General features: G+C 40.5%; 1 long non-coding RNA gene across 1 annotated transcript; it reads right to left on the bottom strand.

Moving 5' to 3' along the window:
• Positions 1 to 1,448: 1,448 nt before the first annotated feature.
• Positions 1,449 to 19,238, bottom strand: LOC140254276 (uncharacterized). The gene is made up of 10 exons (XR_011904126.1): positions 19,160 to 19,238; positions 11,687 to 11,922; positions 10,497 to 10,698; positions 8,503 to 8,685; positions 7,872 to 8,099; positions 7,301 to 7,455; positions 4,161 to 4,251; positions 3,062 to 3,201; positions 2,604 to 2,645; positions 1,449 to 1,528 (listed from the first exon to the last, which is right to left on the bottom strand). It is a non-coding gene; the product is annotated as an uncharacterized lncRNA (long non-coding RNA).
• Positions 19,239 to 19,693: the final 455 nt, after the last annotated feature.

Genomic DNA, 19,693 nt, shown 5'->3' with positions numbered 1-19,693 from the left:
AGAGGGGGAAGAGAGGGCTGCCAACCTTAATTCCCCTCTTATGGGGAACATGGATGTTTGCAATGAGACGGTAGTAGTGCTACAGGCTGCTCAGGGAAGTGGTGGAGTCTTGGAGGTTTCCAAAAAAAAAGGGTAGATGTAGCACTGAGGGATGTGGTTTACTGGGGATGGTGGGAATGGGTTGACAGCTGGACATGGTGATCTTAGTGGCCTTTCCAAACCTTAATGATTCTATGATGTATGATTCAGGAGGAGTGGGGGAGATAGGGACAGCTTTGGGTCAGCACTGCACCAAGCTAATCCATTCTGCTAGATCATGATCTCCACCCTGAGCCCTGGCTGCTCCAAAAGAGCAGATGCTGGAGCAACCAGAACAAGGCATGCGGTCCTAGTGGTTTACCTTCAGTTTGCTGCTGGAGGATATGATGCATGACAGAGATGGGAAATAATCCAGACTTTAAATCAGTTCTCTAAAAGAACTATTAGGTGTCTAAGAACAAGAATGCAGTATTATTATTATTATTATTAAAAAAAAAAAAAAAAAAAAAAAAAAAAGGTAAAAATCCATGCATTCCCATTAAGAAATTTAGTCAAACCTGCCAAATCAACCTAATATCAATATGAAATAGCATACACTCTCATCCCCAGATCTCATTTTCTTAAATTTTTGTAGAGTGAGAGATGAAATGGTACCAGAGCTACTTTGACAGACCATAAAAAAAATACCTGGAGTCACCTTTTTTCAAGGATTAATTATTCACTACACTGAGGAGAGACAAAAGCAGCCAAAGATTCTCTCAAGTCCTATTCACAGTGAAGATGATACTGCATGGAAATTTAACTTGTATATTAATAAACATATGCTGTCCCAAAGGGTTCCAATGTCCTTAGGATACAGCACAACATTGGCTCAGAGATGGGCACTGCCGTTCCCCTTTTGCATCTGCTCAACAGTTAGTGCTTTTAGAGTGCTACACAGATACACCAGCATCTGAAAACTCTTTGGCGTACTGGTCAATATGCAGGGCAGTACTTTCTACTCTCAGTTCACTGGAAACCATTTGTTAGATGAAAGAGGATCACTGTTTCCCCGCATTTCCTAGTTTGAAGGTAGTAAAAAAAAGAATGTCTGAATACTTAATATTCAGAAGAGATTTAGTCCTCTTTCAACCTTGAATAAATGATAGAGAACAAGATATCACCTTAGTGGCAGCTTATTCTAATGATCAAAGTAGTGCATCACTGGGGAATAAATGTTCTACCTAAGCAAAAATACTGTAAATCCCTAAAGAAATGTGTTACCTAGAAGAAAAAATCTACTTAAAATTGTCCGACTATCTTTGTTAAAAATAAAGAAGGCAGTTGATATTATCACAGACTTTCTTACCCTTGCGGTATACAGCTGAAACAGCTTGAGTGAAAACTGGGAATCTACACTGGTTTCTGCAGTTTGAATATCTCTTTTTCCCCCCACTCCACAATACAGTGGTGAATAGACTGAGAATTCCATACTGCAAGCGTTTTCCCTCTGAAATGACACATAAGAAAGGAACTGACCTTGTTTCGATTTACATAAAGATTAATCCATCTTCTCCACTTCATATCCTTTCTATCTTGATCTTCTAACCCAAATAGGTCATTTTTATATTAATCAATCCTTCTAATTCTCCTCTAGCTCTCCAGTGAGGTCACTTCTCACCTTTCTGAGAAGTGAACCACATTAAAGAGCTCACCTTTTCACAGCCACATCTGTCTATTAAGGAGCGGCATCAGGAAATGTCCCATTTCTCTATTTATAGTTGTGACTACAGCACTTAGCACTGGAGCCATTTCTCCTTCTATCTCACTGTTTGCTATAGTGAGGCAGTGTATCTTTTTTTTTTTTCCTCATCACCCGAATTTTGTGAAGGAGAAGGTTCTGCTACAGAAAAGAACATCAGGAAAATATTCTATATATATATATGTATTATTTATTTTATATATATTTAATATATATTTTATGTATGTACAATAAATAATATATCTCTATATTAATAAAATATCTGAGATGCCTAGCGCAGATTCCTGATCACTTGCAAAATCAAAGGAAAGTATAAAGGACAGTCCTGGATTTTAGGCCTTATTTACCGAGCCTGAATTAGACCCAATTAAGTTTATACAAACTGCAGAATGATGTGCAAATGAGAAATACTTAAAGCTCTGACTTGAGGATGGCTGTAGCCAGAATTTCTTTTATTTAGCAAGTGAATGGATGGATAGATGGTTGGTTGAACAGTATCATGCAAATGCTATGAGTTTCTGAAACTGTCTAAAAAGGCGGACTTCTCTCTTACTATCATAGCATTCTAATCCATATTCAACTCAGCAGAAGTACAAAGGAAAATCCATGCAGCCAGAACTTGTTCTTTTGTTCTTAGTCTGCAGGGAACTACCCATAGCAATACACTATAGGACTGAGTTATCGAGTGAATTAAGGACAAAGTGAAATGATCAGCAGTGTAGATGTACTGAGTTTCTGCTGTATAGAAGATACAATGCATAGTTTTTCACTACTCATTTTCTAGTCTAACCAAGAAGATGCCATAATATTAATTTGAAATTACCTGATTTATGTTTATTGTTCCTGATGCTGATGCACTGCATTTCTGTAGGAAGAAAAGATAGAAAGAGATGAGCTGATACCCATGAGAACAAAGATAAAGATAAATTACTGAGAATAAATTATCCAGTTTAATGTATCAAAGTCTATTGGAAGTAATAGAAAGAACATTTATCAGAAGGTTGGGAGAACACGTGATCCTCGATTGTCAGCCTCTATTCATTTAAAGAAGATGTATCATTCTCTGAGGGATTCATGCATTTTATAGAGACTTGAACAGATAGTCATTAGTCATCATGTATATCTTTGATCCTAAATAAACCATAAATTTAAGAATAAACTATTAAATTATACATGTATGGGTTTTGATTCATAGGACACTTGGGGACATAGTTTGTTGATTTAGTAGGATTGCTTATCTACCTGATTAGACATAATCATCTTCATAAAAGTCAGCTATACCTTTCAATTTTATTAGATAAAGCAAGGTGGATCCAAAGACTCAATGAAGTTACTCAGTTTCACTGAGCTTAATGTCCATGCCTGGTGCCTTCAGTACAGGAAGTGGTGATGCCAACCATCTCATGGACTGCACTGTAGCCCTAGTAAAAGAGCAGAGAAAGCTGAGAAGGATGGATGATTACTGTACATGGAGAGGACAAATGACACAGGGACTGTCCATCTTGCAAAATAATTAGATCTGCCATTGTTTAAGATCTTTCCCATATCAGACAAGATATGGAGCTAGATGGGACCCACTGACCCTGGTATATACATCATCTGTAGTCATCCTTCCTGAAGAAATCCACACATCTATCTCCTGCACTGACCCAGGAGTTACCCATGAAACTCTCTGCTTTTGAGCAGGCTTCTTGACTGGTTTGCAATACATTTTTAAGAGCAATGGGAAAAAGATGTTGCACTCTTTATTTATGCATGTTTAGTATTATTTCTCTGTTTTTACACATTTCCAAAATGCAAGGTGTATTTTCTATGAATGTCTGTCATCATACTGTCATTTTCTTCTCTGATGCTCACCCTTAGCAAACAGAAAATAAATTAAACTTGTTATAAACATGATATAATCACTGCTGAAGATAAATGAGGAAATTGTTCACTGCTACATGCGAATAAAAGGTCCCTACTCTAATTAGTTAGCAGTGCATAAAAGAAGAAAAAAAAATAGCAGAACTACAGCAGAGCGGCTCAGAAATGAACAAGAGCATGTAATGATGTTTAGATGCCAAAGTCTTTGCATAAGGGATTTTTCTGGGCAGAGAGAAGAGAATTGGTGCACTCCTGCATCTTGTCTGGGGATGCCTGTGAAAAGTCAATCCATCTGTTCCTTTTCCACTCTTACTGATTTATGAGCAGAAAAATACAGGCTTCATTAGTGTGTATCTCTGTTGGAAGATGCAGGTAGGAAGCCATGCACCCAACAAGATTAAACCTGTGACAAGTTTCAAGTTTTCTACAAGCAGTGTTTTCATGTCAAAGCTAATTCTGGGTCAAGCAGCTTGCAGTTCTCTAAGTTTCATTGCAGATTCTGGATTTGTCATACCTGTGCTTACCAAGCCAATGCAACTTAGAAGCACTTCTAGGAAAACTTCTGATTGCCTGTTTTCCAAACCACACCTGGCAGAGCTGTATTCCTGAGCAACAAAAAAGCAACAAAAAGGGATCAGAATTCCTCTCCTTTGGAATATTTTCTAAGAATTGAATGCACATGAACTGAACTCTCTGAACCCACTGTGCTCTGGATCCTGCCCGATGAAACTTGGAAAATCCACGGATTTCACTTTTGTACAAGTAACTGTCCTTATTATTTTGAGTGTTACTCAGAGTCAGATTTATTGTTATTGCTCTGCTTGATTGTAACTGCAGCAGACATGCCATTTAGTAGCCTTACTGGCATTACAAAGAGCCATCCTTTGGATTGCTTTTTTGACTAATTACATTTATGCTGAAATCTAAAGCTTGTTAAAGATCTTCTAAGGAAATGCATCCTTCTGTCAGAAAACGTGCCAAATTACATTTCTTTCATGGGAACACATTGTTTTCAGTAAAAATGAGCATCAGAATTGAAGTGGAGCATAGGAAATTTTCCATATTAATAAACCAAATGATGCAAAATGTACATTTAGAGATTAATATTGGAAAAGCTGAGATCTAACGTAATAGATTTTCAAAAATGCTGTTCTTGGTGAAATCTTAAAAATCTGAAATCTGCTGTGATTCAAGAATAACAAGATGCCAATATTTCAGAACTATTCATGAAGTAGAAATTGATTCTGGTTTTGTAGCTCTCTTGTCTGTAGAGTTTATCAAGTTTATCAGTGCCAGTAGAGTCCTGCCTTTAGTACCATTTTCACATCACTCGGGACTGTAGGATAAGAATTACTACTGGAGAAAAAAAACTTATACCCTGGAGTGAGCCACATACATGCACTGGGCTCCCAGAAATCATTTAGCATCAAGTCAGATGTGGGAGATATACTATGGAGATATTTTACATAATTTAGTCTCTCTCCATTTAAACCTCCTTTGGTCCATTTTGAGATTTAGATCCATGTTTAATAAATATTTAAGCATCTACTTCACTTAAGCACAAGTAATGGTGCAAACATCTATTCATGGGCTCAAAACAATGCATACATTTGCCTCATTAACACAGAAAGTCTTGACAAAGTGGTTGTTTTACAGGGTATTTATAGAGTTCCCAGAATATCCAAGTTCCCATCTGAGTGGGAGGGGAAAAAAGAACTACAGGTGATACAGTATGATGTGCCTACAGAAACTCTGCACTGGGATTTTTTTAACCCTGTAACTCTCCTTTGTGAAGACAAAAACACAGATACAGTTTTCTGTGTTCTTGTGGGATTGTGCTGTTATTTTAGCGTCTGTATATTCCACTAACATTGGATTAAACAGGAATCATTTCTCCCTATCCAGAGTCCTCTTCGTGACAGCTTTACTGCCTAAGTTTTGTTCCTGTAGTCACTCTCTCTGTGCTAAGCTGCTGACAGCTACAGGGAAGGAAAAGGCTCAGATCTGCAAGACAGCTATTTGAAATTCTTAACATTCTCTTTCTCATAACCCTATTACACTGCTGTCAATTTTTAGCCAGCCTTTACTATGGTTTATTTCCAAGCAAATGCTATTTTCAAGAAACATACCCAACTGGCAAATACGGAAAATGAAACGCTCTGTTCAAAGGACAAGGTCAGTGGTGTTACAAGTTTCAGACATTTGCATCAGCTAGCAGTGTCTGCTAGCCATGGTGTCCTCACCAGCCCAAGACAGGGTGAACCTTTGGAGATTTTCCATTCCTGACTGCCCTGAAAGGGGTAATCAACAATACATTTTCTGCTTGTGTCTGGTTCTTCTGCCACCTGGGCAGATTTCTGTTCATAAGTAACCAGAACATTACTAACCTATTTCCAAAAGCACTCAGCAAACAGACAGTGCTGTTTAATGATCTAGTCCCGGTCAGTGAGCTCAAAGGATTTCTGCTCTGAAAGGCAGCATCTTAAGAGAGCATTCAGAATCTTTCATGACCCAGCCATACTGCTGCGCAGGAACTGAAATCACATGAGACAGCACAGGGAACATTCGTCACATCTACTCCCTTGAGCAAGCCAAGTCCTATATCTTTGATCGCTCAAAATATTTGGCAGTTCTTCCCCATAGTATGTTTAACAAAATGGCCACAATAGCACAAGTCATCCTAACCATGACTCTGGTTTGGCCAGATAGCAGTTCAAGATGAAGGTAATTGTAAAAGTTACGAAAACAAGTATGTGTGCTTAATAAGAAACAAAAACATAAGCTGCACTTTTCCAGCTCATAAGAAAGTTGTTTTTTACTGGAATCATATCTTTTTGTTGTTGTTGTTGTTGTTATCTGCAGATTTTAGGATTCTGGGATTTTTTCTCTGATCAATTTCTATAGTTTCTGCATCTTTAACCTCATTTATAACACCTCTGCAGTATTTTCTAGTATACTCTATTCAACTTGATAGCATCTTCCCACAGAATCAGTTAGGCCTTCATACATTTAGGAGAAGTAGGAGCTGGCTTTCAGGGTGTGTAGTAGTCTGCACAACAACCATATTTCCATTTAAGTTGTTTCTTCCACTTAAATTTAAGTACAAGTGGAAAGATCTACCTGCAATTGACGGGCTGCTGTTGTATTTTTTCATTGCTAAAACTACTGAGTAGATACTGATCCAAGTGCAATAAAATATTGTGACACCTGAACTTTGAGCACAGACACATACAGAATGTAAATGGGCAGTTAGAAGAGGGCAGGTGGTAGCTCTGTTCTGTCCCCTAGGCACTGGGGATTTTCGTAGGAGCAATACCTTTTCACTGCCAGCTAACCTAAGGGCACAGGAGCCTGTTACAGATAAGACAACCTTATGGCTTTTGTGCCAGCCAGAAGCTATGCTCTTTATCCCTCCTCCATACAAAGCAGCTCTAGCTCTGGTGCACATTTGGCCTTGTTGACCTTGGCCTACAACTACTGAGAAGAGGGAACCCAGAGGTTAAGTAATATGCAGTCTGCTCTCATAGCTACAGCTGATATGCTAAGTACCAAAGTAATTTCCAACAGAGTTTGATTACTGAATATTAACGCACAACCATCTTTTGAGATGGACGAATGTTGTTAAAAGCAATATAAAACACACTTGTTACATACCTCCTCCATAAAGAGCAGCTGTTCCCATTCCTGTTTGGTTCTTCATCAGAAGCATGGAGTTCAGAGAGAGAAATGTGAGAACTCAGATGAAGTGTCAAAGGTTTTTCTGCAAACATATTCTTCCCCATAACAATGACTTGAAAACAGTCAAACACCTTGAGGAAATACAGGACCATCAGCTGTTACAATACATAGTAGACATTACCTTACAAATACTACTATTTGCTTAAAGTCAACCCCCAGATGGATCTGAGTTTCCCCGTTTTGAATGAGGAAAGCCAACTGGTAGATACTGAAACAGCCTTGACCCTTTCCTGTTTCATCATAGGAATGAGTTTTCATCCACCCAGGATTCAACTGTCTGCCCAACCAGACAGAGGGACATACAGCTCAGCTGTTTTCAGTTTTCTACTCTGGATTTGTTGGTTAGAGTGGCAAAGTCCTTCATCATACAGCCTCTGTGGGCCATAAAGGGGTAAGGGACAGATTATAAGTAGCAGAAAGGGACTTTTAAATGCTCATTTTGAGTTTACTGTAGATAAAAATGCAGTAGGTTCCTGAAATTTCATACCTCGATATGCAATATGGTCCATCAGAGAGATGAACAGCAGCTTTTGTCTCTGGCCTTCGAGGTGTCATCTCCAGTGTCTCTTGGCCTCTCCACACAGTCATCCCCAAGCTGCTGGGATGTGGCTCCAACTCCAGTCCATCTCGCTTAAGAGGAGATGGCCTCCAGCAGCTGTTCATGCATGCCCCTATAGCCGTCTGTTGGGAAGGTCTGGGTACAACTAACCCTGCTCTGTAAGAAAGACTTCACTCAGGGACCTCTCAGTATTCCTTTAACAGTCCAGCTCTGGCTGATCTTTTATACTTGAGGGCAATGCTGCCTAAATCTGATAAAGTTGCCCCTGGAAACCTTTTTACCAACATAACAGAGACAGTTCAGCAGCAGACAGAAAAAGCCGAAGGCTGCAGTGGTGGTATTGCTGCTGGGGATGTGCTTGTGGAGCTGCAAAAAGCAGAATATTCTTTTCTGTTGTCAGGTAAGGATATACAAGGGAAAAAAACAAATCAGAACTCACGGGTTGAAACAAAAACTATGTACAAAGAAAGAAAAGACAGAGGAAAAAAAGACAATAGTAATAATAATATAATATATAAAATACATATACAAAACTAGTGATACACAAGGAATTGCTTACCACCCAGCAATCAATGCCCAGCCAGTCCCCAAGCAGCAGCTGCCATCTGGCAACTCCCAACCATTTTTTGATCTTTCTTTTAGTATCTTCATCCCTCTTCCTTCCAGAAATGCTACTTAAGTATTGATTTGCATGTGACACCATGTGCTGCTGTTTTTCTCATGCAAGTCCAGGGGTTTGCTCCTGAGAAATACAAACCATAGGGTAACACTGGCTGCATATATCCCCTGGTAGATCTTACATTCAAAACTCAGCAAAGATCTTCAAAGCATAATTTTCTCCATGTTTTATAAATTTCTGTGTCTTAAAATGTGCCTGATTGTGCTGCCTTTGAGGTTTACTTCACCAGTCCTACAAGAAGTTAAGAGATCAACAGTGAAGGAGCCTGCTAAGAAGAGGGAAGAATCAAGGCTTTTTTGTGCAAGTAGAGCCTAGTCCCTAGGACGTGACTTGAGATCCATTTTAAGTTCTTTGGCCTTGTGTAAGACCCTTTCTTACCAGTATCTTTGCAGATTGACCTATTTCTGTGTAGCAAAATTTGAACCTTTCATCAAATCCCCCCGTGGAAAAAATGTCCTGTGCTCTCTCTAACAAACCTGTTCAGTGAATTACAGAGAACAGCCCTGGTTTCAAAACAGGATCTCACGTGCTGCTCAGCCACCAGAGACAGGTACTATATTTTGAGTCTATTTTGGCTGCAGTTATTGTGTGCTTTTGCGTATTCAAGGGTATAATCCTTGGCCAAACCATTTCAACAAACATCTTCAGGATCTAATCCCTCCCTCACTGAGGCAGAACTCCCACTGACACCATGAAAACAGGATCAAGCTCTTAATCTTTTATGCAAAGCATAAATGTATTTTTTCAACTCTTGAACCTCAAACACCACCTATATCACTGCACTTTTCTGTTGTACATTGTTTAGTATTTGCCCAGTGTTGAGTTTACTACAGCTTACATTTAACTCCCTGAGAAAGAAAGAGAAAAAAGAGAGGGAGAGAATCTGTAGAATGGAGATTAAAGAAAAAAAAAAAAATCTGCCAAATTTGGAGGCCAGCATGAGAAGTTTCATGGAAAAGAAAGCAGGACAACACTGTGTTAAAGGAAAAGGATGAGTAAATTGACCCACGTTCAGCTGACTGCAATGAAATTATAAAAGTTTTAGCCCATTGAGTGTTCAACCTACGAATAGCAATGACATTTTAACCTATTATATTTCACTGATGTTGTTTACACCAATATTGTCTGGATTTTGAAATCCAATGACACTGTAATTCACACCTACCTTATCCAAACCAACAACAATTCAGCATAAATACTAAACTCACTCTGAAGCTGAAAATAATTTGCTTATTGTAAAAAAGTCTCTTGGGACGGCATATAGCAAATATACCTTAAAAGAAAACAGAAATTTAGGTTGAATTGTGTATTCCATTATAAATCTTGAGTAATAACAATTAAACTCAAAGTCTTTTGCTGGACTTTCCAAAGTATTAAAAGCAAGGCTGCTTTGGTTTGGATTTTTGTTTTGTTTTTTTGTTTGGTGTATTTTTATGATTTTTTTTTTATCTATATCTATGAAAACTCAGGAAATAGAGACTGATAGCAAATAGACACATTGAGATGAATTTTCTTTATAAAAGTGGTATATCTCATAATAGCTGATGCTTGAATTACTCACCAAATAGTATTTTATTTTCTTTGCTGAATTTTGTTCTGAATTTTCAGTTTAACACATCAAGCACCAACTGACATTTCCTGGCAAAGGATAGAAACCATCACAGCATATAAGAAACCCATCCCAGCTGCCTTGCAGTGATATCTGCTGGGTAGCATATGGATCCATCCTATGGCACTTACAGTCTTCTCACATTTATGGCAACAGAGACAGTCAGAAATACCCAAGGGAACAAAATTTGCCAGATTAGTAACTTTAAAAAGTTGTATGAGGACATTTGGAAGAGCAGCCAAATGAAAGACAGGAAAATACCCACCAGATGGCTGTGGCCAGCAGCGTACCGGGAGAGCCCAGATGTCATGTACCACACCTCCACATCACGTCGTGCTGGGGCTCAGCTCTCCCTGACAGATGACTTATGAGGTTTCATCCCTGCCCTCTGTGAAGTGGGCTTTCCTGTCTCCATTCCACAGCTTGGCTCTGATTTTCAGGTAGTATAACTGCCCATGCTGGCAATGCTGTACAGAGAGCAATATAAAACAAAAATTATGTCTTGTTATCACTCAGGAAGTACTCCATAAAGTCTCAGCACTACGAGCGTTGATAACAATTTACCTAGGAAACTAAATCTGTGCAATCCCTCTCCAGCTGCCACAGGCTTATTTCATCCACCATACAGAAAAGTGACCCCAGGTACACCAGGCACATCTGTGAGAACTCCCGTCAACTGCACTGACTGCAACTGGTCCTGCATCCTGTCAAGTCCCAGGAGTGGGACACAAGGTCAGTATCTCCTCCTGCTGTACCAGCTGCCAACTTATCTCTTCAGAGGACCTTTACCCACAGCACTGTGGAAGCCATCACATCTGCCTATTTTCTCAGCATAAACAAAGCCCTTGTCTGGGAACTGCTCTTTCTTCTCTCTTTCACTGCATTTTTGTGGATAGGTCATGTCCATGCTGTGGCATTTGAAATGCCAAATGCTGAGACTTCAATCAAGCACCTGGCTCTGTTCAAACTAAAAATCATAAAAACAGTTTTTAGGTCTCTCTTCCAACACTTAAAAAATGATTATTTAAGTCCCTGAATACTCTTTCAGGGCTTTCTGCATCCATCCAGAAGGGAGATCTCCTGAGGAGGCCGTGGATGCAGAATGAAACTTGGGGCGTGTTTGTCTGATGTCTTATCACCAAAGTCAGCTCTCTTTTGAAAAGGAAGTGAAAGAACACAGCTGAAACCATTCTATATGGGACACCATGATCCCCTTTATGTGTAAAATGACAGTGTTACTGTCTGGAGTTATGATGATCACAGAGATTTCCCTAAAGTTAACAGTATTGCCTTGGAATAAAATTGTCAGGGAGAGTGAACAAAGCCTGCAGCGTGCTTTGAAAAGGGAAATCACAGCTTTGTTTTTATTTTAGCTGCTACAATTATTCACCCATAGCTCAGTAAATACTCCCCACCCTCGTTTACAGAAAAGCACAGAAGATCCATGATTTGTACCTGTTCAGCTGCAGAGAGATCAGGTTGGGTCTGAAGAGGCCTCATTGCTCTCTTCCTTGCATGGATCCTCCTGGTGACAACAGCATTCCCTCTGAGAATGAAGACGCTGGAAGCACGTGGTCGCCCTTGGCAGGACAGCAGGGTTCATTTCTTTCCTTGTTTGTCTTATGGAGGCTGTTTCCAATGGCTTGGATTTAATGCTGAGATCCAATGTCCTTGGGGTATTTTCTTACTTACTGGAAAGGGAAGTTTATGCGTATTTTGGGAAAATGTGTTTTGATTTAGTTTGCTTGTTGTTTCTCTTTTAGGGTCTATTTTTATTTATTTTTTTTCCAAGCTGCAGAAAACTAAAATTATGGGCTTCAAAAGGTTCCTGCAACTGTACCAAACATGATCCAGATGCAGGAGTGAAGAAAATATTTACGATATGACCCAGCTATGGTTCAACCAGCCACAACCGCCCCATCAGCCTTCTCAGTGTCTCTCTTTGTCCTCTATCACAGATGAATAAAGTGCCTGTGGGAAATGATTTGCTGATAAAATAATAGTAATTCTTCTTTCCAAAATATGTTTGGCAACACAGAAAGCTATTCTGATTGCTGTACTCAGGCTGCTCCCAGCATTAAAAAAAATAGCTAGAAGCAGAAGCCTTTAAGCAGGAGCTGGCGCAGTGCTCACTACAAGCAGAAAACAGTAACAAAGGTGAAGGGAACTCTGTGGGGCATTACCCTGAGAGCTGCAAGGCATACTGCTGAAGGTCCTACCTCAGTGTCTCTGCATAGCAAATAAAGAGAGGTCATAAATTCCACCACCCTTAAGCAGAAGCACAAGAACATTTGACAAGCAGAGCGCTTGGGAAAGATACCAAGCAATGTCCCTGTGGCAGGTTGTTGTGCGCGCTTCATCTAGAAATGTCCTGGGGTTGTTTTGCATCACCCCATGCTTCCAAAAAGCTGAGGTCTTGATAGCATCCACTCAGTTTATTTACTGAGTGGGAGGGATGAAAAGCAGAGTGCATTGCATACAGCTTTCCCTGCCCAGCTCCACAGCTCCCTGCCTCCAGCTGCAAGCTCAGCAACAGCAAGTCTTCAAGCTCAACAGAGCTCTGTGTTGCAGCTGTGCCCTGCACTGTAGAAAAGTACTTTCACTAACTTTTCCTGTCAGCCTCAGCACTCAGATTGCTGCTGTTCCCCTACCCAGGAGAGCAGAGCTTCCACTTAACCTACTGAAGCCACCTGCTCTCCCCTCAGCAAGCTGCCCATCTTCTGTAATGCATCTCCCTTACAGAGGAGGTTTGGTCCTCTAGCCCTTGCTCACCCAAGTCAGTTTGCATTGACAGGACAATGAGCTACATCTCATGAGGATCTTCCCTCCAGATAGATCCAAAACACTTTGTAAACAATTAGCACTGTACAGCAAATTCCATTTGGATGTTGACAAGCAGGTATTTTACCATCAGCCCAGCACGAGAAATGAGAACTCTGGGTAAGGAAACTCAGAGTGGGAAGGAACTATCTGCATGACCCACAGGTACCAAGTCAGTTGATTTAAAGTTCCATCTAAGCAAGCACCTTACAAGGCATGCCAGTTCTCTCCCTCCACTGCTCCCAGGGAGGGGTTGCTCCAGAGTCTCACTGAGCTCCTGAAGATGGACGACCAGTTTCTTACCTCCATCTGTTTGCCACCACATGAGATCGATCTCACACCACAGTGGCACATCTCTTGTGAACTGCAGCTGAGACAGAATAGCCAACAGGGGATAAATTAAAAAAAAGTTACTAAAATGGCTTTCTTGTTTTCCAGTTTTTAATGTTCCTTGTAGTCTGCCCTTTCCCCACAGGTTAAAAATTACTTCAGGAGAGGAAAAAAATATTTGCAAATAAAAAGCATTATTGCTCTATTGGCTTCTCTCATGGAATGGGAGTCATATAACAGCATGATTTCTTAGGCCTTCTTCTAAATAATTCTTTAAGTCTACTGGTAGCAAATAAGACCCATGGCTTATCAAACACTTCTGTTACCCAATGTAATCACATGGACAAAGCCTGCGTGGATGCATGTTCACATTCAGACAAATCCAGGGACCCAGTACACGAAAAAACTGAAGTGCAGCAAGAATACTGGAAGACAGAGTACAGAGGTCAGCTTCCCTTATAACACTGAGGATGCCCTCATTCAAACTGCCTCTGACCCAAAAATTGACAGTGTGGAGGTAGATCAGGAAGGACTTGGAAAGATTCAGTTTGTTTCATATCCTGGCCAATAATGGTCAGCTAAAGAGATAACCAAAGATGTTTTACCTGTGCCTTGAGGTGAAGGACAAATGGAAGTTGCTGCAATTTCCCTGTCTAGGAGTAGTTATAACAGATACAGTGCCAAAGTGAAACAAGGATCCTTTCAAGCCAGGATAGTGCTTAACTTATCATGCTTGTATTTTTAGTGTGCCCGGAAACATGACCAAATAGGTAACTTCAGTGTGGAAATTTCCACTTTAAACTAGTATCCTTCCAAAAAAAGGAAAAAAGAAAACATGGAAAAACAGCTGCCCAAAGGCTATCTTATTTGCATAACGAGTGCTCCCCATCAAAAAGAAAAATTAAAGCCCTTTTAGTTCAAATTTAACATTAGCAACATTCTTGAAAACTGCCCCAGGGTGCAGAAATATGCATAAGTGTTTCTACTCTGGCGCCAGATGTGATTGTACCTTCAGGAAATGCTTTTTAAACCAGTTTCACACTCTCACTCAAACTATTTAAATACCTGCTTGCAGCTCCCATGCTGGTTTTTGTTACAGACCCCATCATAAATGCTGAATCCCAAGCACCTCTCAAGCTACATCCTTGGGAAAGCATGGGAAGTCACGCAGGGACAAGGGATGCTCATTTCCAAAAAGATCTGTCACAAATCATAGACCTCCTACTCACATCATCTGATGGCTTTCTGAAGTCCCCTCTCACATAATAGTGGCATTGTAAATCAGATGCCTGGGATGCTTGAAGAATGGTTTGAAGCTTTCTTGTCTTCTTAAGTCCCATATTTTTCCACTGTAAAGCTTTGTATAAATATAAGGTAAGAAAGCTGTTCTTCGTGTTTCATTATTTCCCCACTGAGAAGCCACAATAAGTTTTCGCTCTCTTCAAGTAACAGCCTACGACACAAATCTAAGTCTGTTATTTCTACATAGTTCCTATTCTTATGGAACATTTTCAAATGGCCACATTAGGACCAAATTTTAGAATAAGGCATTACAAGCTACAATAAAAAAAGTCTCTCATATTTCCCTGCAGTATTATATTTTTTTAAGAAAAAAAAAATACACGCACACAAAAAAATGACATAGCTCCAGATCCTACAAGGTTTAACTCAAAACCAAAAACTAGCGATAAGAATAATGAGCAAAGCAATGGGTGGGCTGTCTGTTGGTGTTTTCTGCTAAGGGCAGGAGTTGGTATTGAAGCTCTGTTTCAACAAAGACATGAGCTGCTGGACTCCAAACAGAACTACTGGAAGAAATTCTGTGGTTAATGCTGTAAAGATCTAAAAGGTCCATTCTGACCTGAAAATCTGCACTTGATGCCTAAACTGCTGTGTTAGCTCAGGACTTGTGCTCAAACTCAAGTTCTGTGGTTCACATGATGATTCCAGCCTGAAATACACCATGCATCTCACCTGATGGTCACACACCTGCATGAAAGGGATTAGACTGAACTGAATTTGCTCTCTAGCTGGAATGCACGTACAGTATAGAGAATTCAGACATTATGGTGAAGATCACGGTTTAAGAAGACAGAAAAAAAGACTGTATTACTAATTGATATTCCTTATCCCTCACAGTTAACATTTCTGTCACTTGACAGGAGCACATTTACTGTCCCGTGGACTAGGCAGCCTGTCACACACCAAGAATAACAGCTGAGAAATGGGAGCAGTTAATAGATTAGCAACTATTCCACCTTTATTTCTAGGATACGATTATATAATCATGTGCACTAAACAGACATGGAAACAACAGCCGGAGCACAGAGAATTTGTAGACAGAAAAAAAATGACTGTATTTACAAGGCATATTGTTAGCAATACCTAATTTAATCTGTCAGAGTGGCACTATGAGGGACTAATTAAAGCAAAACCAGAACAATAACTTGTGTTCAGGAAAAAACACTGGGGAAAGCACGGACAAACTTCAGCAATCTGCAAAGGACTTGTGTCTGCCAGTATGAATTGTTCTGTGGTACTATATTTTACCTTCTCTAAAGCAAAGTCTTTTCCATCAGAATAGCTTCCCATTTTTAACTCTGTAGCTGAAGGATTTCAAAAAGATTCAGAAAGTATAAATGTATGTGTTTTCTTTTATGTAGCGCCCCAAATTTCATATTTATCACATGTATTTACATGCTCTGGTAGCAAAGACACGGGGGTGTTGACCAGATCAGGCGGGCCACATTGATGGGCCCATAAGGGAGAAAGGCAAATCAAGCAGGGACAGCTCTGCATTGCTGAGGCTGTCATGTGTCAAGCTCTGGGAATTTCAGTAAATTAGATGCATTCTCACCAGAGGCTGTTATTTTGAAGATGCCCTAAAAAGGCCTGATTTAATATTCACAGAGTTACAGTATTTCAATACTGATTGTTACAGTAGGAGTCCATCTAGTTACCAGGCTTCTGTCCTCAAATCCATTTCTGACCACTGTCATGTTTGTTCTCATTGTTTCTGGTTGGAGCCAGGTACTCTGGAATGACTGTTTAGTGCTCAGAGTAATCTGCAGAGAACATGAATTTGCAATTGCACATTTTCAATGGCTAAAATTACTTCACTTTTGCTACTGCCAGTTGGCATGCAGAACATACAACGCCAGGCAGCAAACCCAGGATGCAGGACACAATTCTGCAGCCCAACACCCACCACTTTGTCCCATTGATCAACTATTGATTGCTCCCAGCATGGAGTTTGGCCATGGAGCACTGCAGCAGTAGCTATAGCTCCAGCTGGGAAAAGCTAGGCCATGGCAGGGATGGCTCTATCCTTTCCTGTGGGCAGACCACCTGAATGACAGAAAACTGGCCTGATATACTGGTTCACACTGGGCTCTTTTCAGATCCGTCCAGTTTTTAATTCATCTTGAGCTGGCTTCCACAGGGGCAGGAGGAAAGCCATCTCTGATGAATAGTCAGAGGCTGCTGATAATACCACCCTCAATCAGATAAATCACTTTTGAGGGAAGAATTTCATAACAGTCCCAGACATGCCTAATGGTTCCTCTGCAAGTCTCTAGACAAAGCCTGAGACTAAATAAAATGAAATCATTACACAAAATTATTTGTACTGATGCGGTGCTTGAGATCCCCAGCTGAAATGACACCTTGCTTTCATAGAGTGGCTCAGGTTAGAGGGGGCCAGGAAGATCACTGAGTTCCAACCCCCTGCCATGGGCAAACCCCCTGCCAGATCAGGCAGCCCAGTGCCCCATCCAAGCTGGTCTCGAATGCCTCCAGAGATGGAGCATCCACAGCCTTTTTGGGCAGTCTGTTCCAGTGCCTTACCACCATATGAGTAAAAAAGGTCTTCCTAACACCCAATCTAAATCTCCCCTTTTTTAGTTTAAAGCCATTCCCCCTTGTGCTGTGCAAAGCCCTGCCTGAATTATTTGTCATTCCAGCAGAAAGGACCCTGGGGCTAGAAGAGGTTTTAGGCCAGCTGAGAGAAGAGGTTTTGCAGTACCACATGAAGCAGGTAATTTGCTAAGCCTTATTTTTATCATTGCCATTATTAAATACATTACCAGAGCCCTCTCCAGCACTGTAAAGCATGATAATCTCCTAGAGCTATGCTTCAAGAAGGATATTATACCCCCCACCAAACTTATTGATTTAAGTAAAGTATGCATGCTATATTTATTTACGGTTTTCAGGGCTCATGAATGCTATTGTAATTGTTTTCATAACACAGATCAATAAGTACAGTCAGAACAGGCCCTGTCTGCCTCAGGGGACAGCCATTAAGAATGACTGGGTAACAGCTATTTCAGGAGATCTTTCTGCCCAGCAGACAGAAGAAACTTGCTTTAAGCTCTTCTTCGGAAAAAGCCTCGATTTGCAACTCAGCCCTTGAACTGTTTTCTAAGCCGAAGACAGCAAGAGCTTTCACTCAGAATTAAGGAATTGAGTTTACCTGGCAGTATTTTCTTTCTTAATGCTCTAAATCTTAAAGCATTTGAGAATTATCCATATTTAAAAACACCCTGCTCCACCGTTCATGGTGAGGTTCACGTATTGCTGGGATGCAGAGATCTGCCACATAACCCCCAAAGTTTTTCACGCAGGAAAAGCTTGTGGACAATACACTAGTGGACCATTTGAAGTAAAAAAGATACCAGATGCTAATAGAATAAAGGAAAAAATCCTCCTCTCTCGCTATACTGGGGAATTCTTTGAGTGTGTTTGTGCCTTGCTCCAAGATTAAATATGCCTTCCTACTTATGCAAACTAGCATATTTCCAAAGACATAAATAAAAATAACAAGGTAAAATACTGAGTTTATCAGCATAGTTATTAAGATCTCTTTCCACTTAGCAACCTAAAGCATACACAGAGTAATTTGTAATCAGCACTTTTCACATTCTGAATAATCCATTCCTTCAGCAACTTCTGCTTCTTGAAAACATCTTTCATGGCTTCAAACTTACAACAAGGGAAGCCAAATTCAATAAAAGAACTTCTCAGCTGTGCTTTTTTCCTCTCCCCCTCATTCCTTCACGTCTTCTGCTCTTCCCTGAGTTAATTATTCTGAAAGACCATCAGAGCTACAGAACACCATGGCAGGACCAGACACAGCGCTGGGAGATCAGCTCGCACAGATGGGATCCAGCTGGTTGGTGGACCAGCATGGCACAGGGATGTGACCACTGGCACAGCAGCAGAGCTGCCAACACTTAGTCCCTCTTTCTGGTTACACCTGTTCCTCTGGCCAGGCATCTCCTCTCTCACCGAGGCTACACTTCCCATTTCTGACACTGAATCTCTCACCTCCTCTCATCTCCTTCTGCTCTGCTGAGCACTGCAGTACTTGTGAACCTTCTCCCACATCACTAGTCAGTTCTTTCTTATATTTCTGCTGCTAACTAGCATTTATGAGATATGCTGTGCTCACTCAAGCCTTGCACATGCATCAGCTAGTTTAAGTTAATATATTCTCTTAACCACATTGCTGACAGTATGCAATACATCATTTTAAATCAAACTACAGTGCACCTAAGGATATCTCATAGCAAACAAATGGCCCTACAATTTTTTGTGATGACCACGCAAGTGAGACACCTTCTGGCAAGGGTACCACGGAACAGAGAGAGGCTCACAAACAACACGGTTCTTTTAAGTAATCTATGCAAACACACTTGAAAGATAAGTGCTATCAGAGAAGCAAAATTCGTGTTCAGACAGAAATACTGAAAATCTGTACCATTTCTACAGACCTACCTTTCCTCTGAAAATCCCCAGGTGGGCAGTTCGGATTCTTTCCCATCCATTGGAATGACGCTTCTCTCTTTTTCTGCACCCTCCTTAAATTTACCTCAGATTCAAAAGGTAAAGAGTATGTAAGAGTTGAAACACCCACAGGAGAGCTTCCACCCACGATGGCTACAACACCATATGCCATATAACAAGACATTCTGTGACCTCTTCTGTTAGACTCTTGTTTGCTCTTTCTTGGTGTTGTTTCCACTAATCTTGAATAAACAATATTAGACTGAGAGCATATGGTGAATCTAAGAACCAAATACAGACAGCCAATTCAATTACAGTCAGTAGAACAGGTGGCTTTACAAGACAGAGAGGTAATCAGTAAACAATGAGACATTAACTGTAGCTACTGTGGGCCGGACCAAGGGCCCATCTCTCACCAAAAGGTGTAACTAGATCTATACCAGAGGCTGCTCTGGGCTGCTCAACAATGCAACACCAAAAAGGTCACGCTGCATCACTATTCTGATTGCTTTTCAAACCTGTAAG

The sequence above is a fragment of the Excalfactoria chinensis genome, chromosome 6 (genome assembly GCF_039878825.1).
Source record: "Excalfactoria chinensis isolate bCotChi1 chromosome 6, bCotChi1.hap2, whole genome shotgun sequence".
Classification (NCBI taxonomy): Eukaryota; Metazoa; Chordata; class Aves; order Galliformes; family Phasianidae; genus Excalfactoria; species Excalfactoria chinensis.
Note: the sequence above shows the minus strand (reverse complement) of the source record. Positions and strands in the feature narration are given on the sequence as shown.